An 8311-nucleotide genomic window follows, 5' to 3' on the forward strand; every position below is an offset into this window, starting at 1 on the left:
CTATGAAATGCGGAATATAAACTTTGTTTTACAGTAAAAAAAAAAAAGAGCTGTAAAAAGCCACATTTTAAGAGCCCTTTTCCATAAAGCATGATATCAAACCCGCTTAGATATATCTATTATATACATATATATATACACACAGCATACTATGCCTAATGAGTTACAAAACCTTATGTCTATGTAGGCTAATGAATTACAAAAATAGAATGAAACTGTTACATCTGCTTAAAAAACTCTCATTTGTACCTAATAAAAACAACACCCTATCTGACGAGTAAAAATATACTGTAGTTCAGAAGGCACTGGACAGTACATCTACCATTTTAAATTCTTCGGAACCCTGTCATTGTATTGTTGCAACAGGGTTTTTCCCACTTTTTATCACGTCATACGTGACAGTATTACTTCTCTACCAGAGTGCAGTAAAGCAGAGGTCAACCATTCAGAGATAAGTCCACAAAAAAAGCTTTCTTAACTTATTATCCACCATTCATTGATTTTCTATACCCACTTCATCTGTTGGTTGGGTTGTTGGGGGGCTGGAGCCTATCCCAGTGGTCATGAAGCAGGGTGCACCCTGGACAGGTTGCCAGTCCATCACAGGGCCACACAGAGACAAATAACCACACACACTCACACCACACCAGGACAATTTTAGAGTCACCAATTAACCTAACATGCACATTTTTGGACAGTGGGAGGAAGCCAGGGTATCTGGAGAGAACCCATGCATACATGGGGAGAACATGCAAGCTCCACACAGAAAGGCTCCAGCCAGGAGTTGAATCTGGAACCCTCTTGCTGTGAGGTGATGGTGTTAACCACCACACCGCCGTGCAGCCCCTTTCCTTATTAATGTCTTGCAAATTAGTTTAAAATGCTTTGGGCCAAGCATCTCAGTTTTCTGTTCTTCTTTTTCTTCCATGACTCCAATGTCCCCAGATTTTATTGCCAGTGGCCTATGAACCAAAGCCAATTCCTGCCTCAACTTTCTTAATTACTTTCCTGCCCTGTATGGTCTTTCATATGCATGGTATTATACCCGCTTAATCTGTCCAGTGAAAGAATAAAAACACATGCAGCAAATACTACACACACACAAATAAAAACACACACACAGACATTAACTGCCACTTTGTCACAACCTTGGGACCACTGGGAGGTGGTGAAGCTGAACTAATAGAGCTGAGCTGATAGAGGGCAGTGTGGTAGCAGCAGTTGCTTTACCAATGGCAGATGAGTTTTCTGCAGCTGCAGAGCTGAACGCCACAGTGCAGCAGTGATAAAGTGATGCTTCATGTCACCATTTAAAGCTAAATCTCATGGCACTGCTAAATATTCAAAATCCAGTGTTTGTATTGCGGCCTGCAACCACTGCCTTCTGATTTGAACTAGTCTCTAATATATTTCAGTCATTTAGTCAGGTCAGATTATTTTCTATTTGTTGACAGAAAGGAATAATCAACAATATTATGGAAACATTAACTTCACAAAATTTAAAAACACATGTTTTTGGAAATATTATTAAAGTTGTATTTAAAACATTAAGTTATGTCTCAGTTATAACTCATTTATTCTAAAATGTACAGAACCAGTCAAAAATTGGGACACAACAACTCATTTACTTTTATGCATAGAAATGAAATAAAATCTGAATGTATCGTCTATTCAAGTGTGACTTGCTTGTGAAATCTTGATGTGTCCTGTGCATTTCAGCATACAGTATTCGTGTACAAATGAATCATAAGCAAAAGTCCTGGAACATTTGTGGCCACAACTAACATGATGTCTAGAAAAAATAGTGAAAATGAATGATCTAACTGTAAAAATAATTATGATGAGCATGGTTTTCTTTTGTAATGAAAAGACCATGTCTTTTATGCATTTCTTTTTTTTGACAAATGTCAGTAAGAAGTCTTTATACCCACATGTTATCATTTGGCACAAGTTAGTGCTTTTTGGTTTGTTTTGAAAGCCAAATGGTCTTGAATCACTTTTTGAGACAAAGACACGTTGTTACCTCTGCTCCTGATGTTCCTGATGTTTCTGCTACTGGTTTAAAAAAAACAGCTGCTTTTTAACATCCTGATCTTTTAATGCAGAATGTAATAACTCAGTTTTGACAACCACACAAAATTACATTGATATGTTTTGATTTTGTGTTCTATACATGTAGTAAAAACCTGCATAGCTTGTCCCTATATGTATTGGCAAACCGATCAACCTCTGAGCACCCTGTGTGATGTAATCACTAGTGTGGTCCATCTTACTTGGCATTGTCTCATGTGATGCAAATACTGCACTCTGAGCTATGCAGCATCACCACTACTGTGATGCAAGAAGTGTGGTTTTCTTGAAAAGTTAAGGCTAATTGGATAAAGCACTAAGACACTAAGACTTGAGAGATTCTCTCATGTGTGTGCACAATTTTATTTTCACCACTTGTAAAACTGCAGACTTCAGAACTTCCTCACTGCAGAAATAGGAATAACTCAGGAGAGAGCAGGAGAGAGTATAGTCACACAAGCAACACAGAAAATTAGACTCCAAAGCAATGAAGAAATAGAGAATCAATTAGAATGGAAGGTGTATTTTGGTTTGATGTGTATGTGTGTGTGACTGATTCACCATGTTAAAAGGGGATGAGGGGAAGAATTAGATGAGGAGAGCCACAGACAGCAGTGGGCAAGCCCAGAATAAGCGATTACTCTGGCTGCTTTTTCACAGCTGGTCCCAGTTGCTCCATTGCACCTCTTTCTCTCCGTCGATCACTCCCTCGATCTCATCCCTCCACACCTGACTAGGTTGCTTGTAGTGGTTTTAATTATGACAAAATACCTCCCCAGTTGGAGTACTTAGACAAAGTGAAACAGTTTCAGAGATGTCAAATATATGATTTTGTCGTGAAACGGAGAAGAGGATAATACTAAGTTAGTAGTAAAAAAAGTGGATAAATCACTGCTTAAATGGCTTTCTTTTCAGATCGTTTTTTAGAAAATGGGTGCTAGGGTTTGTGGTTTTCTGAACTTTGGTTTACATTGTCACATTTGTTTTTCTGTTTTGTTCCTATCTAGTTTTCTCATCTGTCATTTAGTCATTTGTTTTTATTCGAATTTTTGCTGTTTGCTTTTCTCCAGTCTAGATTTGTCTTTTTATTCATAGATTACTCCTTGATTGCTCTCTGTTCTTGTTCTTAGTTTGCCATTTGTTTAACCTCAGTTTGTTTGTGTTCTTGAGTTATTGGTTTGTTTAAAAGATTTCTTCAGTTTGTATTAATCTAGTCTTAGATGTAGGTTTATAGTTACATGTTTTGTATTTGGTATTTTTACTTTGGTCGGTTAGTCTTGTCTTGTCGTGTCTTAGTTCTGGTTTGTTTCTTGCTCCACCTTCTTTATCATAGTTTTCCTCACTTCCCTCCTGCCTGGTTATTAGCTCCACTGTCACATCTGTGTTCAGTCCTCATCCCTTCACTATACAACCATAACAATTCTTTAAAGTGAAATAAAGCTCAAAAAGTTGTATTGTACAAATATTCATACACTCGTAAACAAGCACACACTTCATTCCTGTTGGCTTTTCAACTTCAATATTCCTATCAGCCTGATCCATCTCAGAGTGGAGGCTGCTCATAAAACATGAGTACTGTTTATTCAATGCACGTCACTTAATCAAAGCAATGTTGCTTGTGTAACTTCCAGTTCTCCAACCAGTTAGGATGTGTGATAAAGACAGAGTGCTAGAGCATGGGCTTCCTGGCAAGCTGAGTCTGAGTCTGTGTGTGTATGTTCACTCGTATGTGTGTGTCTATGTGTGTGCATGGCTCAGTGAGATGCTTAAGCTCAGAGGAGTAGACCTACCACAGGTACAGTATCTCAGTACAGTGAGGCAACTTTTTAATAAATTGAACCGCTGCTTCTTTGTAACTTCCACCAAGTGACCTTTTAATAAGTCCAGAGGTTTAAAACTAGGGCCCCTTTGCGGTAAATGTGCCATTAAAGAGGGTTTACCTGAACAATGTGTAACTTAGGTGACTATGATAACAAACTAATAGAAGCCTAGGTCAATACTAAATGTAAGCAAATGAAATAACAGTTGTGTTTAAGGTAACAAGAAGCCTTAAAAATAGTGAGACAGTTCTATTTATAATTATTTGTGTGCACTGCTCCTTTAGCAAGAGCTACGGTAACAGCCAATTGGGTAAGTCCAGTGTTGGAGGAAGGGAGGATAATCAGAAGAAAAAAGCAGAAACGTTAGAGACGGTTGATGGAAAAGACGAGAGGGAAAGAGAAAGTAAACAGGAGTAAAAGAAGTATGTTTTTTGGTTTTATATCCTGTCTTCTTAAATTTTTGGGAAGACATTTTCACCTGCTGGATTTTGGTTTAATTGAGTTTTGACCGAGGATTTGGCCAGGTTTTTAGTTGGGATTACTGGGGTGTGAAAACACCTGGGGCCTCATGTACAAAGGGTGCGTACACACAAAAAAGTGGCGTAAACACTTTTTCACGTCAACGATCAGATGTATCAAGACCATCAAATGACCATGGAAATGTGCGGTGCCTCACGGTACGCACTTTTCTACAGCTGTTGATTCTTTGGCGACATTTAGAGGCGATGTTGGGAAACTGTTAGAATAAATAAATGTGAACACAATTTGTCCCTAGAATGAGTGATGTACACATTTGAGACACATGAACAATTAACACTGATGAACAATTAACACTGATGTATCTGGAATTACACGAGTGGATATAAAAGCATGCAAAGTGTTGCAATGCATACCATTAAAAACAAGGGCTGCTTTAGCAGTATTGGAAGACATTGTAAATGGTGCAGGTAGAAGAGAGCGTGTGTTCAGAGACTGACAGGATTTGCTGGCACATGATGACAACTGGCTCATCAGCCGTTTTGGGGGTAATCCTCCTGGAACTGTGTGCAGAGCTGCGGCCGGCGTTGGAGCGCAACCCAGCGAGGAGCCATGCGCTGCTTGTGCCACAGGTGACGTGCACACTGGGGTTTAAGCAACCGGGGCATTCCAGAGGGAGCTGGCCAACCGATTGGGACTGTGCCAGTCGACCCTGAGCCGAGCCATGCCAGCCGAGTGGGACGGAATTATCTGCATCTCAGCAGGTATATCAAATTCCCACAATGCAGTTGAACAGGCCAACATTGAAGCGCATTTTGAAGCGAGAGCCGGTTTTCCTAATGTAATCGGAGCTATGGACTGCACACACAGTGCTATAAAAGCGCCATCATATGATGAATTTGTATATCAACAGGAAACATTTTCATTCGATCAATGTACAGATCGTATGTGATGTGCAAATGCTTTGTGGGGGGGGCCTGATTCAACACACGATTCATACATTCAGTAACAGAATTGTTGTGAATAGACTACAAGCTGTCACTGTGCGATGGGTGGCTTCTTGGTGAGTAACTTTATTCGTGTAATTGTCCTAATATTATTCCCCGTGACGTGCATTGAGCGTGTGCGCCCCCAGTTTCCATCCCGTCTTCACGGCATCATAGTTGGTGGTTAAAGTTAGTAACTTGCTGTTTTTTGCTGGTTAAACAACAGCTTAAGATCTTTGTAACAAGCCCCTGATCGTCTCTGTGTGCAAATGTTTATAAGGGCATTTTGGTTTGAGCGTACGCCATGTTTCAGTTGGAAATCCATGCAAGTCTTTGTACATGAGGCTCCTGGAGCTGTGGAAAGAAGATGGCGAGCCACCCATAGAAAACACTCGTAGATCGCGGGAGGACAAAACTAACAGGTTTTGCAGGGACACAGTGAATTTCATTTGGACTTGGAAAAAGGACTTCACCAAAGTACTGGTGATGCATCAAACTGGAAATTTAAGTAATTTCTTATATGCATTGTTCTGTGAGATCTGATAATTGAGTTATTATTATTATTATTATTTGCTATTTTATTGAACTGTTTTCCTTTATGTTTTTCCTTTTTCCTTATTGTATGCCAAATTGGTATTACATGAATGGGTTGGGTAAAGTGAATAAAGTTGAGTAGAGCTGGTTAAGTAAACTAAAGAGAAAACTAAATACATAATTAGGCTTAACTGAGATAAAATGAGAACTTAAACTGAGTAAACTCAAAGGAGATACCAGGGACTAAACAACCGATATAAGAAACGCAGGTACAAAATTATACCTCAACTCAAATAGGTTGTATTGAATACCAAAGAGATAAATAGGGGCAAATAATTTTTTTTCTTGAAATCTTGGGTTCATTTTGGTTTAAGGGAAATTGAACTGTTCTTTTGCTTGTGTGTGTGTGGTTGTGCATGTAAAAGTGTTTGGTACCATCATATGATTATTGTTTTTTCCAGTCAATCACTATATAAACAAGCCGACAGTTAATACTTATTCACTGGTCTGTGGTCTGTTATTCCTGAGCACTAGTATCAATCACCTACGAACGTCTGATTGGATCACCAAGCTTTTTCTCTTAGGCATTATGCTATCACACAGCTGAATGCTCAAGAACAGCAAACTTCTGCTTTAGAGGAGTTTCCCCTTGCTGATGATCAGTTAAAGTGTATTATATGAGCTGCACTGTTATTTACCCTCTTTGTTATTTTTAAAGAGGTATGGATGGACACAGAGACTCTGTAATATGTCACGTTTTGTTCATCTGAGGTTGTAATTACCTAATTGTAAGACTTGTTAAGGACCAGAGAATTTTTGGCCGCCTATGTTAAACCTAAGAATTTAAAGACAGTGTACTTTATTTCTTGTGCGACTGTAACTACCAAATGACCAACAAAATGAGCTCCCTTGTGTCCTTATATCCTTGTATCTTATACCACATCCAAAAACCCTTAAGCAGGGAAGAACACCCCCACCTTCCAAATGGCCTCCACTTATTCCTCATTTTCATCTCCTTTGCTCTTCTTACTCCTTCTGCTCTCTACCTGCCTCCTTATCCTTATATGTAGGTGGGTTCTCTCCTCCTTCTGCTCTTCAGCTCATTTGCTCCAGCTGCCCTTCAATGCATAATCATGTTTCAAGTAGAAATGTAACACCCCCCTTCCCTATCTTCTCAGTTTTCTTTTCCTCTAGTTTGCTGTCTGTTTTCTGTTAATGCCATAGTCACTCAGCATATCTTTTATTCCTTTCTTATCCTTACTTACCTTGCTATCTGCTTTACTGGGGCCATGTGCCAGGCTTGTCTGGTTAAGTGATATTGTTAAAATACAAAATCACACCACCGCAGCCACCACTGTCACTGCCTCTCTCCATCTCATCCTGTGTAGCATCTCTGGTTTCACTTTGTGCTGTCATCTTATCCAGTCGCTCTAATCAATACTAAGTGTAAGTATATTTCTCTTCCAGCATTAGACATGGTGATGTTTGGGGTCTACCCAATGCCATGTTAATGTGCATGTTAATGAGGTTACAGTATCAGACTTCCTTCTGACTTTCAGTTTTATGTATTTTTAATTAATCTAGCTACTTAAAACATTCAGACAAATTCAGCCTCTCAGTGTCACTCCCACACTCTTCCAAAACAATGAAGCTGAATTTCTAAACTTGAAATTTCAAAATCTCTTAGATGATCTATTAAAATTGTATGAAGTCAAAACGTTTTTATGTGAATTACTAGGACTTTAACACACAGCACAGTAAAATAAAAACATAAGCTATGAACCAAGGATCTAATAAAGATCCTGAGCTCTATCTTGAGCTGCTGAAACACTTTTAAGTAACTTGCACTGGAGAGTGACTTAAAAGCAGAAAAGGGAAAATGTCATGTTATGTACACCTGCACACTCTTAGCTTGCAGGATAACTCATAAGATATTTGGACACTTATATTCAAGAATCACTTTCTGACATTAATAACAAGTAAAACAGCCTCACAAAAATATCTAAAATGATCAACACTGCATTACATGGTGGAGACATGTTAGATTGACATGCAGGCAATAAACTTTGACCCCATTTTATGATTACCAGGGTGAGATGTACCAGTCGGACTTATTGAGTTGGATTGGACTGAATTCAATGATATTCTATTACTCCCTGAAGGTTACATAGAGGGCTTTTGCAGGGGGCAGGAAAATTAATGTTGTATTATTCTTTAGTTTTGCAGAGCTGAAGAAGCCTCTCACTGAACACACTCTATCATCTAATCATTCTGGATGTGCAATACAGTGTTTTCTGTTGCGATAAACAATTTGGACAGAATTCTTCTTTGTAAAGTCAGCCCCAGAGCAGTCCTCATTACAGAACCAGGCTCTTTATCAGTTTGTTCAGTTTCTCTGAGTCACTTGCTCTTATGCTGCAGCCC

Source organism: Leuresthes tenuis, unplaced genomic scaffold (genome assembly GCF_036924035.1).
Source record: "Leuresthes tenuis unplaced genomic scaffold, fLeuTen1.0.hap1 SCAF_14, whole genome shotgun sequence".
Classification (NCBI taxonomy): domain Eukaryota; kingdom Metazoa; phylum Chordata; class Actinopteri; order Atheriniformes; family Atherinopsidae; genus Leuresthes; species Leuresthes tenuis.